The sequence below is a fragment of the Chroicocephalus ridibundus genome, chromosome Z (genome assembly GCF_963924245.1).
Source record: "Chroicocephalus ridibundus chromosome Z, bChrRid1.1, whole genome shotgun sequence".
Lineage (NCBI taxonomy): Eukaryota > Metazoa > Chordata > Aves > Charadriiformes > Laridae > Chroicocephalus > Chroicocephalus ridibundus.
The window spans coordinates 37,000,221-37,022,383 of record NC_086316.1 but is presented as its reverse complement, the minus strand read 5'-3'; the positions used below and the strand labels follow the sequence as shown (position 1 = coordinate 37,022,383).

Below are 22,163 nucleotides of genomic sequence, written 5' to 3'. Positions count from 1 at the left end.
ATTGTCTGTACCATGGTCTCACTTACTGTAAAAGCTCTCCCCATTCTGCACTCTACATCCTCAGCTCTTATTGTGTCCGCTACCTGCTCATCTCCTCAGATATAAATATATATACACATCTATTTTTTTATAGTAGGATGGGAAAAGTCATTTCAACACATCAAGCCTCAGACAGCATTACATGCCTAGCCACCACAAAGCAACCCAAAGTAACAAAGGTTCATTTCTTTTGATCCACTTTTAGAAGCGTGGAAGATTATTCTGATGTCTCCTAAAAGGCAGATTTTGCTCTTGGTTTGCCTTTTGTTTTGCACTTGTCGGAGTCTAAATTGGAACCTTGCCTCAAACCCTCCTCCGTGTGCTGTTTGTGCAAAGGAACCATCGTGACCACGGCAATGTGTCTGCTGGAGGTGTGCGGAGTGGAGTGTCAGGGTGTGGTGCCACACAGGCAGGGCTGTACCCACCTCCTTCCTGCTGTTACTGGGGCTTTTGCTATAGAGGGCACCTGCGCCAGCTGAAAGGTTAAGTAAGGAACACTTCAAGGTAGGGGTCGAAAGATTCATGTGTGACTGTGCACATGCTAAACCCACCACACCCTGGAAGGGCCCCGCCGTGCTTTGCACGCAAATGATGGTCCGCCCCACTACACCTCACATGCAAATAGCCACCTCCTAGAACCGCCTCACTATGCCTTGTATGCAAATGAGGGGAAACCAAAAGTGTGAAAGGTAGCCAAACAGACCAACAGGTAAGCTCTTTCTGCTGCCACCTATGATATACTGGGTAAAAAAAGACCAATGAGACATCGCCGGATCCACGGGTGGTGACTATCTGCTTGCTCTTTTCTATCTCTCTGCCTACTTCAACCATTTAAACTGTTGTTAAATAAATCGTTCTGGTGAGTTTTCAACATCTGGCCTTGTTTGTGCCTTAATTCCAACTAGGCAATTGAAACGTAACTTTAAACTAATATTCATGGCCTGGTTGCGAATTTGGGTTTGTGTGTAGTGAGTTCCATTCATTTATTCAAGTGAGCTTCAGTGACGCTGATAATCAAGGCACAATTAAATTTAAAAAGAGTAAAACCAGAAAAAGCATATACTAGTTATGCAACACATACTCTAAGTTTTCATCAAAAACAAAAGCATGATCATGATTTAATAGAAATTTAGATTTAACCAGAAAACCTAATAATACCTTCCAGAGCAGAACCAAAACAGAGGTCTGTCCTTGTCCCCTCCGCCCCCCATTTATTCTTCTAACTCCAGCATGGCTGTTCTTTGGGAGAAAAATACTGATATTCAACTGTCAGTTACTTATATAACACAGATTATTCTGCATGCACTAAAACAGATCACTTCAAAAGTCTTCAAAATAGATCACGAGTTTTAAACTACAGTTTTGCAAACTCACAGTGTAAACAATGCAGACATCTGTTCAGCTACAATTTACACAACACACCCAATCAAAAGGTTTTTTCATTAATTCTTCATATTTCAGCTGTATAACAATAGGAAAAGTACAGTATCTATATACGACGTACCAACAAAAAAACACAGCTTCCCAATAGTTTGTATCACAATGCCACTGTAGCACTTGCTCAGGCGTTACTGTTCGTGGGGGTGACACCTTTGTGCATCCGAGTACTCTCAAGCTGGACCGAGGCTACTGCAGAAATTAAGAAGACTAGTCAGAGGAAGAGATCCCTCTCCAACGCACACATAAACATAAGATCATTTACAATTAATCTCCACAAAAAGCAATATGACTCACAGTCAGTTTAAGAAGTTCCAATCTGCTGAATAACTAAACAGCTTCATTGTTAGTTGTGATGTAATGAAATCAGTCAGTCAACAGTAACAACAATATACAAGGTCAACAGGAAGAGTTCCTTCAAGTATACTGGAGGCAAAAGGTGAACTAGAGAAAATGTGGGCCCACTGCTGAATGAGACAGGAGCCATGGTGATGGAGGATGCAGAGAAGGCAGAGTTATTGAATGCCGCCTTTGCTTTGGTCTTTACTGCTCAGGCCAGCCCTCAGGAGTCACAGACTTTGGAGAAAGGAAGACTTCCTGTTGGTTGAGGAGGATCAAGTTAGAGATCAATTAAGTAAACTGGATATCCACAAGTCCATGGGTCCTGATGGGACGCAATCACGAGTGCTGAGGGAGCTGTCAGAAGTCATTGCTGGGCCACTCTGCATCATCTTCAAAAGGTCCTGGAGAACAGGAGAGGTGCCTCAGGACTGGAGGAAAGCCAATGTCACTCCAGTCTTCAAAAAGGGCAAGAAGGAAGACCCAGGAAATTATGACCCCATCGGCCTCACCTCCACCCCTCGATAAATGATGGAACAGCTCGTTCCGGGCATCATCTCAAGGCATGCGGAGGAAAAGAAAGCTATCAGAAGTAGTCAACACAGATTCACCAAGGGGAAATCATGTCTGACTGATCTGATAGCCTTCTACGATGGAATGACTGAACGGACAGATGAGGGGAGGGCAGCAGATGTTGTCTACCTTGACTTCAGCAAGGCTTTCGACACAGTCCCCCACAGCATCCTCACAGGGAAGCTTAGGAAGTGTGAGTCAGATGAATGGACAAGTGCGGTGGATTCAAAACTGGCTGAAAGATAGAGCTCAGAGGGTTGTGACTAGGGCCACAGAGTCTAGTTGGAGGTCAGTGACAAGTGGCATTCCCCAGGGGTCAGTACTGGGCGCAGTCCTGTTCCATATATTCAATCAACGACCTGGATGAAGGGATAGAGTTTGCTGATGATCAGCAAGTTTACTGATGATACAAAACTGGGAGGCACGGCTGACACACCACAAGGCTGTGCCACCATACAGAGAGACCTGGACAGGCTGGAGAGTTGGGCAATGAGAAACCTTATGAAATTCAACACGAGCAAGTGTAGGGTGCTGCACCTAGGGAGGAATAACCCCATGCACCAGTACAGGTTGGGGGCTGAGCTGCTGGAGAGCAGCTGTGTGGAAAGAGACCTGGGAGTCCTGGTGGACAACACGATGACCATGAGCCAGCAATGTGCCCTTGTGGCCAAGGCAGCCAATGGCATCCTGGGGTGCATCAAGAAGAGTGTGGCCAGCAGGCTGAGGGAGGTCATCCTCCCCCTCTACTCTGCCTTGGTGAGGCCGCACCTGGAGTACTGTGTTCAGTTCTGGGCTCCCCAGTTCAAGAAGGACAGGGAACTGCTGGAGAGGGTACAGCAAAGGGCTACAAAGATGATTAGGGGACTACAGCATCTCTCTTATGAAGAAAGGCTGAGGGACTTGGGTCTCTTCAATCTGGAAAAAAGATGACTGAGGGAGGATCTTATCAATTCTTGTAGATACTTAAAGGGTGGGTGTCAGGAGGATAGGGCCAGGCTCTTTTCAGCGGTGCCCAGCAACAGGACAAGAGGTATCGGGCATAAACTTGAACACAGGAAGTTCCATCTAAACATGAGGAGGAACTTCTTGACTTTGAGGGTGGCAGAGCACTGAGGCTGCCCAGAGAGGTTGTGGAGTCTGTGTCTCTGGAGACATTCAAAACCCGCCTGGATGTGCTCCCGTGCAACCTGCTCTACATGAACCTGCTCTCGCAGGGGGGTTGGACTAGATGATCTCCAGAGGTCCCTTCCGGCCCCTTTCATTCTGTGATTCTGCAATACAAACCTCTCATTTGGAGCCTAGATTACAGCATTTTGCAAATTAAGACACTTATTTTCTGCTGCTACTAAATTATTCCCAACCGTAACGACTGATGTACTTGATAAAGAGCCTTTAAATGAGCTTTCAATTTATGCCGCCTTACAGAATAGCTAAAGAATTTTCTTACCTGCAACACAAGCTACATGTCTGTTCTCACAGCTCTCTTACCGTAGCAAAAGGTTGCCTTGAGCAGTAGGCAGTGGCCTGAATTTTGTCATCAAGTAACGAGTCTGACATAAAAATAATGACCACGTGGCAGCAGCCTGCTGGGTACAAATCCCTTTGCTGATTAAAGCTAGATTTTGGATCAATATTAAAACAAAAACAAACCCCCTAATACTATATGAGAAGAGTGGCAAGAAGAAAAAGCATCGGTGTTGGTCTCACTAACTACACAGCAGGATGCAAATTAGTACCAAGGTGTTTTATATTTAAGCAAGTGTAAAAATAAGAATACGGAATGGAGAACACTTAGCTCTGTGCAGAGTCCGATGCAAGCACTAAATGCTTCACCATGCAAATGGTGAAAGATTCCTAGAGACCAATACTTAGAAGCAACAAAATAAATGCTACATGTTTTGTGAGTGCCCCGCCTCTCTCTGCAGCCCTGCTTACCCTTTCCTCCCCTAAGGCTCAGTTCTTGGTTAACATTTCTCCAGCTGAAAATAATTGCCTGCCTCTGAATGACATCTTGGACAATGTCACTCCTTAATCAGCAGGAGGACAGCTGAATGATGTGAGGCATTCCCACCTTCTCCCTGGAGTAATCGCACCATCTCCACAAGGCACCACTGCAACATCAAGAACTATAATGACTTAAAAATGTGGTGCTCTCCCCTAATGAGAACCATATTCCAATAAGGCTGCCCTCCAAAAACCCACTTCACACTATTACACCAGCTGCCTATTAGGACTAAGATATCAATACAGCTATTGCAAAGGATCAATCAGAATCAGTGCAGCCTGCATACAAACCGCAGGAAAAATCCATTTGTAGAGATGAACTCACAACATATTTGGTATACCTACATATACATAACACAAGCAATAACCAATTGTATTATTTTCAAATTTTTATCACAGGGTGAACATGGTAACAAGCAGCAGTAGGTTTGCAAGTTCTCATGCCCTGGAAAAGGAAGGATACCAGTAAAGTTAAACTTGATTTACAAAATGGAATGAATTTACTTCTCTGCAGCAATACCTAAAAAAATAAAACTACATGTCTATTTCTCAGTAAATCAGAGAGATGGAGAGACAAAACATGCCTGTGGGCTTTGCTAATACACTTGCAGTAGGTATACCAAGAAGGAAATGTGTGAACCTGAATTACACAAATTTCAGCTTTCATCAGATCAGTAATGCATGCTGTGGTTTTACTCCAGAACAAAACATCGGCATCTAGAAATTGCACAGGTGTGTTTCTTCAAAACAAGTCATCAAAAAGTGTTGACACTTAAATCCAGTCATTGTTTGTTTTTATCCAGTTATCCATTCTTCCCAACTCTGGGCCCTTGCTGGTTATCTGCTCTTGAAGTTTGACACCAAGCCAGACAGTTCAGGACTGTGGCTGACGCTCATATTTCCTGTCCCACACCCATTTCATTTTGCAGCTTATTCAATACACTAGTAACAGCTACTGCCCCCTTTCTCTCCCACATGCATTTGGGATCCACAGCTGCAGCAAGGCTTGAAGGAAATAATTTTCAGGTACAACAGCCAAAGGCACAGCTCATTGACTACAGGCAGCAGGAGTATACAAGTTATCTTTAACCCACCCTCCCCAATTCTGCTTCTCCTCCTTCCACAAGGCTTTCTCCTTGCTCAAACTATGGTATAAACTTCTCTAGGAAGGGAACATGTCTCACACATGTGTTTATATACCATAAACTCTGAACACACTGAAGCTCTGCTTAGGGCCCTCGAATGCCACCAGAATACAACAGCCCCGATAGTACTGTAAAACCATCAATTACACTTAAGTCTAGCATCTTTAGGTTTTTGCAGGAAATGGGAATCATTAATCGAGAAAGTGACAAACACTGTCCTTTCCCAACCCTCAAGTCCCTCCTCTCCACACAAAGGGAACTACCTAATTTGGTGTTATTAGACAGCGTTTGATTGTTGGGATGAAAGTTTCAGGAGCCTTCCTGATCTCCTCCACAACCTCTCAAAGATTCAGTTAAATCTCTGCTTGCTTTCTTCTCTGTTTCCTGGACATTTTTAAAAGCTCACATTTCCATCCACTGTAGAAGATTAAACTGCCTTTGGTCCATCCCACATCACAGTCACACTGAAACCTTTTATACTTCTTCACACAAACTTTGAAAAACATGTATAATTAGGTACTAAAAGTAAGTTAAGGAGTTTTGAAAATAAGAAAGCAATCCTTGCTTTGGGAGATCCAAAATAAGAAGTGCTTTATACCCTTAAAATGATCATAGGCATGTTAAGAAGTTTAAGAAGTGGAAAAAACATGGCAGCAAGGTAAGCAGATATAGAAAGCTTGACTGCGAGGAAGTTTTGCTGAGTGCATAAAAGATTCAAGTTTTTGCAGAGAAGCAAATAAACTGCATTATTTCAGTAAACAGAGCCGAGACTGGGAAACGCTACTGAAAAGCCCACACTTTTAACAGCTTCCTATTCACGCTAGACCACTTCCTTGATTAATAAATGTATTCCTTTAAGATGCATGTCTACACAACTCCCATGTACAAAGACAGCCACTACACAACCAGCATTGAAGCTCACAAACACATTTTCGACTCCACAGATGGCCATGACAAGAAGCGTAAAGCTTCTTTAATGATCTTCACTGATATCACAATTTCTTTCCCTTTACCAATTTCAGAGCCAGGCTGTTCCACACAGCTCTCAGAAATGTAAAAGCCTGAGTTGCTGACCTCAGGCTCTAGACCGGATCGCTCTGTCCCTCCTGCCGAAGAGCTGAGCAGGGGGTTACAGCATTCCACAACCACTGCAGCAAACATTCAGCTGTTTCAGTGAACTCCAACTTCCACCTGCCACAGAGCCCGATCCCAACACAAGCGCAAGTACTTTACTCCTATGAGTGGCCCACTGGCTGACAGCTGAGCTAACGGGACACAGCCTCTGATGAATTCTGCATTTTGCTGTGCATTGTATGAAAGCAAAAAGCTTTCACGCTCCCACTCGCTGCCTCCATATAAATCCAAGGTTTTGAAAGATTGGTGCAAAAACTTTAGAAACCATAACAGAGCCCAAAAAAGACAATAGTTACACTGCTGGCACTGTGCTGGATTATCACATGCCCTGCGAGTTATGCTACGCACTTAACCCTCTGGCACGCATCCCACTGTTGGTTCAGCGTGATGAGTCTGGAAAATCTGTGCCAGTGTGACTATCTGTAGCACATCATTTGCAAAGAGAACAGACGGCTATGCGTGCATTTATTGTACATGACAGCATTAGAAATTTTAGGCAGCCAAAAAGCAAATTTTATGTACAATTCTTTATCCTAGGTGCTAGAAATGCTATACATATAACCTGATTTACATAACCTATGTATAGTAGTCACTAAAGATTAACTAAAATATCAACTTTGCTTTACCTACGTAAATACATAAGCAGTTTGGTATTATAATTTCAACTAAAGTGGTTTGAATTTTAATGAAGCCTGAATTCTAAGCCCCACGCAATACACTTGTCTTTAAAAGCAAAGTATCAAGTATGTTTTTATAAACTGCTTTGAAGTAAAGGAAATTATCTGGTCCCATCCTCTTGACACCCGTCCTTTATCATAAGCATTAATGAGATGCCCTCTCAGCCTTCTCTTCTCCAAGTTAAACGGACCGAAGTCTCTCAGCCTTTCCTCATAAGTGAGGTGCTCAAGTCCTTTGATCATCTTTGTAGCCATCGGAATCAGCTTCTTGATGATCTTCATCAGATCATCTTCTTCCATCAGAAGACAAATGACTCTCTTCATGGGTGTAACTGGATACATTCGCATCATGTCTTGTATCCAGGTGGTACAGAAACTTGATCCAATAGTTGCTTCAGCCTTAAAATGCATTTCTGTAACTCTGTTTAAAAAGAAGAGTTGCCAAAACAATGCCTCATCCCCTGACTATCAAGAGAAGGAAGGGGGGGGGGGGGGAAGACTGACTAATCCCAAACCCCACCTTTCCAATTCATTAAAATGATGGGGAATGCTGTAACTATGCCAAGAAGCCCATTGGACATACAGTCCTGCCATCAGGAAGACCTCCTTTTCAAAAGCATATTTAGATCCCAAGCAGGCAACAGTTATTTCTCTTACATCACAGGGTAGCCAGAAGCACTTGTATCAAAACAGCTACTGAAAACCATTCCCAACCCAAAACTGAGTGGATTAAGAACAGCTTCCATATTCATAGCTAGCCTGGATGAAAAAAGAAGTATTTCACAATGCCTTTTCATTTTTCCTCCAAGTTTTTTCTTTCTTTTTTATAATGGAGGACATCCTTATAAATGTCCCAGTATCGTGAACTTTCCAGTTGCATTTGCACAGTCGTTATGAACTTTCCACAGTAACCAACTAGGTCTTTCAGTACTAAAACTTTCTCAAGGAACGTTAAGGGTTTGTACAAGAGCAGCACAAAGGGTGCTTCATGGTCCCAGCAGAAGCAGCACATGGGGCTACCAGTAACCATACAGTATGCCTTAGAAATTCAGATGAAACAACACATTAGCAGTAAACCTCCCTGTTTTGGCAACCGTAGCCAGCCCTGTCCACTTAAACTACCAATCGCCATCTACTAGGCTTAGCAGTATCTATACATCTCTTCCTTCTCAAAAAAAGAGGTGATAGTGAAATGCTGGGGAAGTTCACCATGCAGTCCTAGCAAAACAGCCCTTTCCATTTGTCATGTTCTCTCACTCAGGCAGTCACGGTCAGCCAGTTCTGCCCTCACCTACAGTCAGTACTGATTAGTCCAAAGCAAACCCAAATTTCAGCTGCTCAAACTAAAGGCACAGAAGAAACACAGCCTTATTTCATCCCTCTTCAGAGCTCCCACTGTGCTAGTCCCAACATTACAGCTCAACTTTTGGTAGCATAACCATAAAATCCACTAGCAAATTCAGCATCAGCATTTCCCCCACCTCCCCAAGGATGATTTAAAAATAGTGGCAGGTAGGGAGAAAAAGAAAAAAAAAGATTAAAACACAGAAAAATATAATGGAAAATTAGGCAAATTGCTTCAATATTCCATTGCTTTCCAGCAGTGAGAAATTCCCAGAAAGCGCAACATGCTGCACCTGAGCATTAGATGTGATAATACCTGACCTGAACAGACAGCATTTCTTTCACAGCACTGCTACCTGGCCATCACAGCATGAAGTAAAGTACCTTCAAGAACACGCAGGGGGGGTAGAGGAGGGAGAGATGAGAAGATGACTGAGCATAAACACATCCTTCCACACAGTTCGCAAGCCAATAGCAAATCTGTGTTTCTGCAGGAAGAGCTTGCTCTCCCCACTAGCATAAGACTTTTTTTTGTATCAGCCATTATATTCTTTAAGAGACTATAATTTAGGGTATATCTCATGTTCCTCCTCTTTAAAAATAAGTTTTATTCAACAGAGTGTTAGGTTTTTTCCTCAAAGACACAAAGCTCCTTGCATAATAGAGTTTAAGTATAACTTTGGTACCAAATACACTAATGTAAATAAATAGCAACTAAATTTGTGGAATGATGTCAGTGTGACTATGATCAAAGTCATATAACTATCTCCAGAACATCACATTTGCCCTGAAATTTCATCTCAAAGTCTACCAAAGGGGAAGGGACAGCTGTGTTCCTTATAAAACCTCCACACTCCAAGGAATGTAAATAAGATATATTGTTAAAATAGAAGATCTAGTTAAAGCTTTACATTTGTAACATTTAAAAGGTTTTCCCCTCCTTTTTGTATCTTTAATCAAAGGTTGTGTGTAAGTGATGGCAGTTGCCATGGAAATATGCAGACTGAGATCTCTCTGTAGGAACCTCAAAGCTCTCCTCACCACCAAGGGCTGTGTAATGACAGGGTCACATTAACACCTTTGACTCCCAAAGACCATTTATTGCATAGAAATCAGCACAGCTGACTCCATTTGCCTTCCACAGACAAACATTAACCACTCCTGCTCAATGGATTTTCTGCTGCACTCACCCCTTCCCTGGACACACTCTCAGGCCTATTTCGGCACCATCCTTTATACAGCTGCAAACTGATCTTCAGTGTGTACAGCCTTCTCAGCAAACACTAAGCAGAAACCAGAGAGTGCAAAAGCCATCAGATGCTTCACCTGATCAAAAGCATAATTTCATAATCTGTCAACAAATTTCTTTTTCCAAAACAATTGACATATAATAAATCTGCATCCTGTTACAGAAGATGAGAGCATAGCTATGAAGAAAAAGAGAGGCAGACATGCAGCGACAGGAACTGAACTCTCATAAAAGCCAATTAAATTAGAGAACAGAAGACATGCTCTGAATAATGGTTACTTTTTCCCCTGGTGGCTGTCAGTACTAAAGCAGAAAAAAGAAGTTCTTAAAAACCTCAGTGGAATTCCTGAATATCAGCATGTACCATTTGATGCACAATCAATTTACACTCATAGGGGGCCCATTTAAGGGAACATGCAAGCAGATCCTTTTTTTTAAAAAAAAAAAAAATCCAAATAGTCAAATTCAACCAGTTGAGAACAGCTCCTTATCAGCATCTTAATTCTGTGAGCAAATACAAATACACACATTTAATTTACGCAGCTGTATGCATATTTGAAGACAAAACTACTTCAGCAGTATCCACCCTCATTGAAAATAGCTGGTCAAATATTTTAAACCATTAATATGCTGTGAATATATATATACACACACGGGTTGGGTTTTGTTGTTTTGGGTTTTTTTTAATTCTTTGAGGAGACAGAATTGCACAGAGAGAAAAGCTCTTAAGCCTGTGAAAAGGTCTGTCTTACATATTTATCATACAATCCCCCACAACTACTTTCCGTGCAAAACTAGTGAAATGAAAAGGCCCTTATACATCTCACTTACCTAGCAGATAATCAGGATGACCTTTCAAAGCAGTCTATCAATTTCACCAATATGAGTAAAAACCTAGATTCAACTGAACAGTAAACTTATTTCAATAGGGTCAGGCATCTAAACATGTATCTGCAGATTTTTAACAATCACATTAATTTCAAGAAGAAAAAGGCAGACATTCTTCTCATCTAAATAAGACTAGGTTTTAGCATGGAAAAAAATTTAATTCTTACTCCTTAGCAAAAGACAACTATTTTTAGTGGCTTTGCAGGGTTGGGTTTTTTTTGTGTTCTTGCAGGGGAGACGGGGGATATTCTATCAAAATAACTTATTTTCTTTACACCTATAGTTCTGATGGACGACTAATTTTCTGACAAATGGACCCTTCCGGTAGGGTACATTCACAGCCAAACAGGAAGGGGATCTGTGTGCGCATACATATGCATCTCTAGCAAATCCTTAGCAATTATGCAATTGCTGAGTGGAAACAGGAATGCGTAATTTCTTGCCTCTGGCCATTTTATGCACTCTTCCTTAAAAGAAACAACAGAGATGTGGGAGAGAAAAAAAAAAAAAAAGCTTTGAGCATAACATTGCTCCAGCAGACTTCTATATGCAAAATAACAAACTAAAGCCTTACTGCCCTGTTACTACTGCAATTTTTTTTCTTTGTTTTTTTTGGGTATTTTTGAGAAGTCATAACAGCAGGGTTGTGCAGGGCCCCTGTCCTACAGGTAAACACCTCTGCAGGCACATCCCCAACTCACCCACACAAACCTGCTAGCAAGGTCAGGGCCCTGATTATTAACTTCTGTGCACAGAACACTCCGTTGTTTCTCAATGCTTTGCAAACAATACTTACCATACTCAAATCAAGTACAGATTTACACACAGATATATCTTGCGACCCACACTACAATGTCTGGCAAGAATTACCTAGCCTAACAAGGACTCCCAAGATGGGGCTTACAGAGAACGGTGACGAATGTTTCATTAAATTACGTTGAGAAAAGATTGATTGCCCAAAAGCCTGTCTATATTCCCATCACTTTCCCAATTATATCAATTGGTCCAATGAACAATATAGCATCTTTCCATAAAGTCTGTCTTCCTTACATCCTGGGGTGAGCAAGAAGAATCTTAGCTGGTTTCACCGATCAGGCTTGTGTTAACAACTAGGATTTTATTTCTTAAATGTGATTTAATAAATATCTTCTGAATAAATTTAAGCATTACTGGATGAGGTAAAAGAATAGAGAAGAGTATTTGTAAAATATCATATATCTGTAAAATACATTCTTAGAATTTACTATAACTCAAACAAACCAGCGTTGCCTACGTGCATGTGGCAGTCCTCAAGACCACAAGGGACAGCCGGTTCATTCTTTCCTACTGTCACAAGAAATGACTTGCAAACTGAGAAGGTACAATAACGCAGTTTACAGGGATAAATTACTAAATTTAGTATGTCCTGACACAAACTTTGACCAGCTGATTTTATGCTCAACAATGCAAGTGACAGATAGCTCCACCTGAAGTATTTTAAACTTGGGAGTTCAATTACAACAAACCTAAGCAAAGCCAAGTATAATCTCAATGACCTGGTTTAAGACATAAATTCATAGCACACTTAACATTTTTAAAAAAAAAGTCTATATTGTTCTATTCTCCCCAGAACACATCAAATTTACACTGAATGAGAATTCAAATACAAACCCAAGAACTTTCACATCTCTAGGTCTCTTTCCTACGTCCTGCAGTGTTTTTCCAGTAACAATCATAATGCATCATCTCTTTCAGTGGAAAGGAGAACAAAGACATTCTTTAAAATAAAAAAAAAAAAAAAAAAACAAAAAAAACCAGGCTCCACTTTTCTATGTATCTCTCTGTATATACAATGACGAAGTTCATAAAGCATCATTTGTTTATTAAAAAAAAAAAGCACAATTGCACACATACATATAAAAAAACCAATTATTTGGGGCAAGAAGAATGCCTGCTTTATATTGGGGGAAGGAGAAAAAACTCATCAGAAGTATAGTTAAAGCCTGCCATTGAAAACTATTCTTGAACAAAGCAAGAACTATAATCACGTTTCATGCATTTTTTCCCCCTTTTCCTCCTACTCGGCCATTTGCAATGCATGCAAATCCATGTATATTCAAGCACAAGGGAACACCAGCCTCCCCACTCTGTCTCACCTTGCTACAGTCATGGCAGACCTGCTTTAGCCTCCAGACACCAGTCGGTCTCTGTTGCATACCAGCAAAGAGCTAACACAGTTTGCAGAAGCTTCTACTCTCCTGCCTACTTTCTCAGCAGAAATGCCTGCCTCCATAAACTTTCCCCTGCCCTACATATCCTCTTCTGTATCCCTTCTCAGTTGAGTAATCAGACACAATAAGGATGTCATGATTTCCCAGCCTGCTAATTCCATACACTTCCTAGTCACTCTCCTATCAGTGCTCCATCACCTACACACCTGCTCAGCATGCACAACCCTGCACAGGAAGACAAAAGTCAAGCTCCTTGCTATGCTCGATCACCTGGTCTCCTCCCAAGCCCTTGCCGTACCACAGTGCCAAAAGTACCCTTCACAGAGAGAGAACCTGCCTGTCCTTGCAACGAGGCCAACAGGTACTAACTTTGCAGCATAGTGTTCAATCCTCTTTGGCCTGCCTCATATATAGGCTAATACTAATTTTTTAAGAGGATCAATGCAGAAAATGCCTGGTGGATTAGGATTTCACTGCTGTACATGAACAGAGAGAAAAAGAAATAGGTGGAAGAGGAGGGAAAGACAGGAAAATGGATATTATTTCTAGATTACCTACAAGTTTATTCTAAATTTGATACGTGGGCTTCAATTAACTTTATTGTCCTTAGAAAAGTCCCTTATCTGCTCACATCTACAGTTCAAGTTTTTATTAATTTGCCATCTGTTTTGTTTCCCCCTCAGGCACTGTAAGAACATATTCTTTAACTAAAGGCTGCTGTTTGGTGCTTTTAAAACACACACTTGTCAAAAATCTCAAGAGCTGCAGTACTGCAAACACCATGCATGCCTCCTCATTGAAAAAAGCCTTTACGTTTCTGTCCCTCCTCCACCCCATCATAGAAAAAATAGACCACTAACAGTACTAAAAATAAATTTTTTTCTTATTTACTCATGCCATTTTCAGAAACACGTTCAGGTACTCAGAATCATGCTGCAGCACAGCTTGGCGTCGGGGGGAGCAGGAGGGGACAGAGTGGCTCCCAGACACTCTAGGTCAGCAGAAGTGGAGCCCTGCACCCCTTGGCAGGCATTAACCTCCCTCACAGCAAAGGCAGGCGGCAGCAGTACCTCCAGAAAGCCAAGCAGCCCTTTGCATTCCTGTAACTTTACAGGTAGATAAAAGACAGAACATAAAAGCTTTTGGCCAGAAAACAATTAAATGCAAGACCTGGTTAATCCAGTTCCAGAAGATCCTGACAGCAAGACCTGTAACTTCCCTATCCAAGATGACGGCACATATTAGCCTTAAATATGAGGTGCTACTTTTTGCTTTGTAACTGAATGGTTGTGGGAACAGAAAGAGTAACTTTCTTTCCTTTTATTAACTCATCTGAGAAACAAAGATGAAAACTTCATATCAGAAGGAAAACAATTAAAACAGCTTACACTCATCCTCTAAAGCTACGCGAACACACAGGTGTGTTAACTCTACAAATGGCAGCTGCTGCAGCATCCTTTTGGTGTTCACAGGCTCCTCTTGGTACACAACCAGTCGTATGCTACACCAAAAAGCAACTCTGCAGCCACTTTACCTTCATGAATCTCAAGACCCCAGTAAAGTAAGTGGGACCTTACTCATTCTTTTTGATACACTTCCATCTATCTATCTAGACACTCAAGCACAGGACTATGCAAAGCCAGATGAAGGAGGCCTTATAAAACGCTGCTTTATCATCAGAGAAATGACCAGTGAGATTGGAGGAGGGGGAAAGCTTCAGGGAAAGAAAAATGAAATAAAATGGCCAAAAGCACTTCCCAGCTCCTTGTTTATAATACAACCTCCCAACTGGGCACACCTTTCTTCGGCTAACTAAACACATCATACAGCAACTTGTGCCGGCATACAGGCACAACAGAGAACACCCCAAAACTGTTGGGTATTACCATAATAATGAAAATCCAAATCCTTATTTTAAACTTCCAACACAGTAATTTATATACAGGTGTAAAAAAAGGAACCTTTAAAGGATAACTCAGGGAGGTTTATGACCTTCTTTGCTTCTTTTTGTTGTTACCTTCCAGTCTCCATCCTTATTGTCACAAGCTACCTGGAATATATTATTGTTTTGTGAATTTTTCTAAAAGTGAAACACTGTGAAAAATTCTCTCAGTCATGCCTACAAGTAATTAAACATTAGTTTAGTGGGAAGCATGGTAGATCAGCATCCATTCATGAATAACACTTCAAGTACCTTCAGAAATCTCTTTTCAACTCATTTAAATCATAGAATAATACACAGAATAATATGAATATTTACAAGATCCAATACTTAGAAGCACTGAAGGCTTACAAGAAATGTTAGTCAACTTTGGCAATTACATCTTTCCTTCCCTGTCACTACTCATTTCAAAATACCTTTGCACAACCTCATCCCTGAGCATCCAGAGGAAATACTTTTATTTTCTTATGATCTACAAAAGATTCCATTTATTCCTGGAGAAAATAAGAACTAAAACAAAACATTTGAGGACTTCAGAGATAGCATAAAATCTTGTAGCATTTCTACTATAGTTATTTCCACTGATAACAGCCTCGCTTTGCAAAGTCATCCTTAGAACCAGAGTAAGGCACAACCATTTACCAATTTATCCAACACCTTTTGCAAACTAGGTGGCATATGCAAGTATTAGATCTAGTGTTAGCAGCCCAGATCAAGAGTTAATTTTGGCATGACTGAAAGAGACCTCCACTTACTTCACTGCGAGAAAGACAACATATTTTAACATCAAAATGTTAATTCAACACCCCTGCCCCCCTCAAGATGGCTGGGAGTGAGGGTGAGAGCATGCAGCAGAGCAAGCACAGTGCAGACTCCAACTCTCACGAGATCACAGACCCTCTTGAGAGGTCTCCAGCTCCTCCCCAGTAAGGGGCTGCATGAAGCAGGTAACTCTGAAGCCCAGGGGCTCAGGAGGCAGGCTAGCGAGGGAAGCTCCAGGTCATCCACATCATCTCTCCTTGCAGGACCTCTAGGGGGTACAATGCCACAAGCCGTCAGCAGGGCACTGCTGTACCCATGTGAGCAGGTTAACAAAAGGTGATCAAGTGTTTAACGTAACAGCTGTTCATACTGCAGGAGGAAAGTGGACTTAATCACAACACCTGCAAAGAGGGCAACACGGCACATTAAACAAAGTCTCCAGACACACCTACACTTAAAGCGTCCAGAAAAAAAAACTATGAATCAGTCTTACAGTTTTGAAATAAATCCACTCGCATCAAACGCTTCATTTGCTATGGAAGGAGGTACCACCCTCCCCACCAGCTACAATGGCTTTTGTCTCTCTCAAAAACAAAACAAAAAACCCCAAACAAACCACAAAACAGATATAGACCTATTTTGGTAGGTATGAATGCAAGCAGCTTTTGTCAGCAGACTGTACCAATCCCTGACCATCACAAAGTGTACATAGAGTAATTACTTGGGGGGGGGGGGGGGGGGGGGGCGGGGGCAGGGGGTGGTGCATGTCAATTATTTCCTCTCTGGGCCAAGAAATCCCAGTAGAGGCAGACTTCATCTGCCAATCCAGCTCCACATTTACAAAGCTTTCTTTTTTTCCCCTTGATGAACATACACACAGAAACCTATTCCCTTGCCACTCATTTGCTTTCAGTGGAGAAGAGCTGCCTGCACCTCATCTCTGTTACCTGGAGGAATGTAGAGTGCCCATCCACAGCCTGCTCACCCTGCACAGCACACTGTACCTATAAACTTCCCTGGCACAGCAGGGAACAGGGTATGTCCAGGGTTTTGCCCTATATGAGCTACTTCGTTCTCTCTGCTGCGATGCCCCTTTCTAACCCAGTTTGTAAATGATACTCCCACTCTGGCACAGCCTCTGCATTCGCCATCCACACAGGCAGTAGGGCTGGCTTTCTTTAGGTGCACTTGCATAACTGCCTCAGCTCGCACTCCTTCTAATAAAAGAAGTCATAAAACAGTTCTCTAACAAAACCTCTGTATAGGTATCCAAAAGGCAGTATGAGATCAGTAGCTATTTCTGAGCCTGATGATCATAAAGCCGTCAACAGCTATAGCTAATTGCTATAGGAATTTTACTTAAAAAAGGAGGCTTTACTACTATATTGATTTCCAGAGCCTATTACAAATAATTGGGTGTCACAGACTCAAAGGTGATGTTTCACATTTTTCAGTAGAAGTACCTCCTTGAAAGAGGTATATGGCTATAAAAGACAGAAGGTAAGAGGGAGGCAGGAAAATGTTTCAGCGTAAAACCAAAGAGCAGACATGAAAAAGTCTTTCAACCTGCAGATCCATCAGGCTCCCTCCCACACCAGGGCAGTAATGAGCTTCTGTTCCGCTCCCTGCTATTGGCAGTCACATAAGAGAAACGAGCTGCAACAATAAAGTTGCAATCACTGCATTCACCGACTTGCTCCTTCTCCCTTAACACCGATGCTGCGGGGTTTCGTATGTGGAGAAAACGCCGGCAAACACCACGGCATCTCCACGGAGCAGTTAAGACATCCCCTTATCAACAGCTGGAGGGCAAACAGGAATAGACAGGAAACTTTCATGTCACTTTATCCATCCCTTGCAAAGTCAGCACACCCCTGTGCAGACCCGATTTAAAGTCTCCTGACAGCTGAAAAATAAAACAGCACGTTAACAGCCCTTCAAAACACACGCAGCCGGTTTCCCAACACGAAGCACCCAGCACAGCACGTTCGTCGACTAAGGGTCGGCGGTTCCAGGCCGGCAGCAGACTCTCCTCGAGTGCCAGCACACACGAACGGCAACCGGGGCTGCCACTTGGAAACGACCAGGCCAGGGGAAACCGCCATGCGCGTAGCCTCACCGCCCCCGGGGGAAGCCTCCGGCCCCGCCACCGCGGCAGGTGCAGGCCGGGCCGGCTGCGGAGCGGTGACCGGCCGCCGGGCGGGGGACGCACCTGCGGGAGCCGCAGTGGGCAGGGAGCTGCCGCCGGAGCCTGCGGGTCTGAGGAGGGGGGGAGGGGAAAGGGGGGTTGGCGGGAGAAAAAACACGTTGATAAACCTGCCAGCCCTCGCTCATTTGCCGCGGGAGGCTCCTCCTCTACGCCTCGCTCTAGCCGCCACCTCCCGCGCCGGGTCCCACCTCGCCGCCGCCCGCGCCCCCTTCCCGGAGCCGGCGGTGGACTCGGCCCCGCCGGGCGGGAGGCCCAGCTCCGCAGGTGTGCCCGCACCGCCCGCTGCGATGCAGGCTGCGGCCCGCCGCCACCGCCGCCCCCCTGAGCCCGCCCGCCGCCCCGGCAGCCCCCGCACCCACCTCGAGGGGAGGCGACACGGCGGGCACGGCCAGACGCTCGCCCCGGCGGCGACTGCCCTGCCTCCGCCACCAGCGCGAGCACCGCCTCCTACTCCTCCTCCTCTTCGCCTCCACCCCCCGCCGCCGCCTCCCCCGGCCCCGGGCGGCGCGCAGGCCGCCCCACCGGGTGCTCCTACCTGCGGGGGTCCGCTGGCGCTTCCCTCGGCCCGGCCCCCGCCCGCCTCGGCGCCTTCCCCGTGGCCAGCTGGGCCGGTGCAGCCCCCTCCTCCCCGTCCCGGCGGGGGCAGGGCGGCGGCGGCAGGAGAAGGAGGAGGATGATGAGGAGGAGGAGTTGGTGCCCGTGTGTAAGAAGTTTGGGTTGCCCCGCAGTATGGCGGCTGAGGGCCGGCGGGGGGCGGGCGTGCAGGGCCGCGGTGCCCGCCCGGAGCGGGGCTGCAGCTGGGGGCGGACCCGGCCCTGGCCCTCCGCTGGGGGGAGGGCCAGGGGTTGCTGCCCCCGCACCGCAGGGCCCAGCCGGGGGGGCTGCTCCTCCCTCTTTTCTATAGACTCCTTTTTTTTCCCTCCCCGCCTACCCCAGCGCACCCCCCATTACGGGTAACGTCCCTGCAGGGGCTGGCCGCAGAGGGCAACGGTGCCCACTCGATTACACCCCCAGTAATAGTACCAGCAAAGGGCTCCTCCCTAACGATTTAGGGCTGTGTGGCTTGAAAACGTACTGCCAAAGGCAGATGCGATGCCCCCGCAATTTAATCAGCCTCTGCAACAGCTGCCGCGCCTTCTCGCACCTAGTGCTGCTTGACACATGCCCCTGCCGCCGCCCCTGCTCCGTCTCGTCTCGGGCGGGATGGATCCGCTCACTGCAAACCACAGTGCAAACCGCCTCCAGGATGCAGCCGCTTGGCACCACGGAAATATGAATGATTTATACTGAAAACAAACGTTACTGGAATTACTGTACCTTAAAGTGCAGGCCCGCGTAGGTGACTGCTTGGTAATATTAAAGGAGGAGCAGCTTGGCATAGAAAAGAAAATAGGTCAGTGACTGCACAGATCTCGCCTGGGGTGCTTCTGCTGAGTCATTGATAAGTTATTGATAACCGTCATGTCCGAGCACGCCCAGTGTGACTGTTCTGATGAATGACATGAACTAGCACATCGATGATGGGGTTTTTTATTGCTGCAGAACAGGTGATATCCAATATCGTTTGATTGCTATAGGTTGGTTAATAGGATTCATTTAAGCAAGAGTGAACTAAATATTTAGTTTGTCAGATGTTGGCATTTGCTTTACTGGCTCATGCATTGTTACAATAACATGACAGTCAGTTTCTAATATCTATAATTCACATTAGCTATATCTGAGAAATACCGCAAAAATTAAATTATTGAGGAAGTAGAGCTTCTGAAAGACATAGAGTCTTAATGATAACTTCCGACGAAGAAAGTTTACATGCAAGGCAAGACCTGGTCACCTTGATATTTCAGGGTATTTGAAACTGTAGGGTTTGTGGGAGGATATTAGCAGAGCCAGTGAAAAGTTTGTTTCTGTGTAGGAAACACTGTGAAATCCACTTCCCCTCATTACGTTTCCAAAATGGTGATTCAACTTAGGCAGGCTTAACATTGGGCCATCAACATCCAACACACCATTAACATCAAATAGGATCACATCCCATCAAAACTTCATATCTGAGGCATGGAGAAGCATGTAGTCACACCCAGCACTGGGGGGCAACAGCACTGGGGAGCAAGAGGAGCTGAGGACACAGGGTCTGCCAGGAAGGGGGAGAGCTATTGCTGACAATTTACCTGTGTCTGCTAGGAGCGTGAAAAAGGGTCATATGCTGAACTCATGACGGAAAATCCCTAGTGCAAATACAGTAGCAGGATAAAAAAACGGTATCATATTTTATTTGGGGAATTGACGTAATTTATACCAGCAGAAGAATAAGCTGCATCTCCTCAGGGACTGGCTGCTGGTATTAATATGCCAGCAAAACCTTCAAGTAGACAAGACTTTAAGCATCTCCTGAGGGATGCAGCTATAAAATGATATTCCAAGGGAAGAAACAAAGGTGCTTTTTGAATCTCTTTTGCATTTTGAATTCTGTGCTAGGGCCATTCTTAGCATAAAGTAAGAAAATCACAGGGATTTTGTCAGGTTTCTCCAGGGAGCCTGTGGTCTGCACAAGTTTCCTAAAACCAAGGCAGCACAAAGGCACCAAAGCAAAGGCTAGCACCAATACAAAAAATTCCATTACTTCTGCTGTCTCTATTCAGGTTAGATTTTTTGACCTTTAAGGACTATATTGTTAATTTTCAATCTCCATTCTTAGTAAAATCTGTGGAGTTTTGTGGACTGAAAGGTCAGAGGTAAAACAAGGAATTGATATTTGGACCTTGTCAAATACCAGATTCTCAGTCACATTGAAGATCTTCTTTCAAGTAAAGTGTGTTACTGAGAGGGACTTGATGAGAAAAAGGAAATACACTAATAATAACAGTATTGGGAACGAACAGCTCATAGCATAAAGTGCACCACTGAAAAATCCTATCGGTTCCCATTGTAAGATTTAAAAAAAAATGGCCTCTCAGGTGTGGTGGACACATATCTGGGAGGTTTTCCAAAGGTCTGTAACACTAGCCTGGATTGTATGTGAACTAGTGGTGTAGGGCTAAAGACACCGGTCCTTGCAGTAATTATAACTGAATTTGTTTTGCTAAAAATTATTATCATCTTTCAAATACTACATGCTGCAGCAATGAGATCATATAATGAACAAGTATTAATACATGTCCACAGCAACTCCATAATGGGTATTCCAAAGATATGCATGAAACATGCTTTTTAAAAATCTCCATGATAAGCATAGTAAAGTATAATCTTCCAAAGTACACATAATGCATGCTGTGGAGTAATAGTATGTAAAGACTGCTGCAGTCATAATATACCTAGTTCAGACTTCATGTTGAGGGATGAATATACACATGCATACTTTAAGTCTAAGCAAGCTGTATCAAATCTGTGCCAGGAAAAGGGAAAAAAAAAGAGGAAAGAAATTAAAGAAAGCTATAACTGACTGTGCTCTTAAACGTGAAGTCCTTAATTAAACTCAGGAAGAAATAAGCTGCAGGGCAGAAGATACCAGAGGAGAGTAGGGAAAGAGAGGAAGACTGAAGCTAGCCCAGAAGCCAGGTCTGAGGCTGAGGGCAGATAAGTCCGTGAGTGAGTGAACAGGTGGTAGGTATTTAGTATGTCGGTGGAAAGGGCAGTGAACGTGCCCAGAGCTTTGCAGACCAATATATAATGCAACGAATAGGTCAGTAGCAGAGTATGTGAGAGAATGAATGGGTAAGAGGATAAAAGAATAAATAGTTGGGTTGAATGAATGTGACTAGTGAACAATTCTAAGCAAAATCGAAGTTTCAAGATATACTGTTTTATTGCTATGTTGCTATGATGGCATGACTTTTTAAATCATTTGCCATCGATATCAATCAGTGCTAGAGGAAAACAACATGTATTCCTGAAAAAAACACCCTTTGCAACCAACAATCTTGGGAAAACAGCATGATAAAAATACATTTTAAATGCACTTTGAAGTCAAGTCAATAAAAACAGTTTGGGAAACCTTAATATAGAAAAATAAGCACACAAAAGGCATTTAAAAGCACTGTCCAGTAAATTCATGTTGATTAACATTATTAAACTACTAAAATTGGCATAGACAAAATTATTTGCAGGAAAATACCATTTCCTACTCTGGAAAATATCATTTTCCATCCCTGCTAGGAACACGATACGCAACATCTCAAAGCGACTTGTGCAAGATTATACACTAAGTCAGTGGC

At 43.6% G+C, this 22,163-nt stretch overlaps 1 protein-coding gene across 7 annotated transcripts in view; it reads right to left on the bottom strand.

Moving 5' to 3' along the window:
• The window catches only part of SEMA4D (semaphorin 4D), a 104,000-nt gene extending 85,328 nt beyond the window's left edge, over positions 1–18,672 (bottom strand). For 2 of the 7 annotated variants that reach the window (XM_063321121.1, XM_063321117.1), the window contains exon 1: positions 18,488–18,672. The gene's annotated coding sequence lies outside the window, so the exon portion shown is untranslated. Of the gene's footprint in view, positions 1–1,543; positions 1,669–17,955; positions 17,984–18,311; positions 18,400–18,487 lie in introns of those variants that run through there. The other 5 variants (XM_063321120.1, XM_063321118.1, XM_063321126.1 and 2 more) reach the window with 5 other exon arrangements.
• Between the last annotated feature and the right edge of the window lie 3,491 nt (positions 18,673–22,163).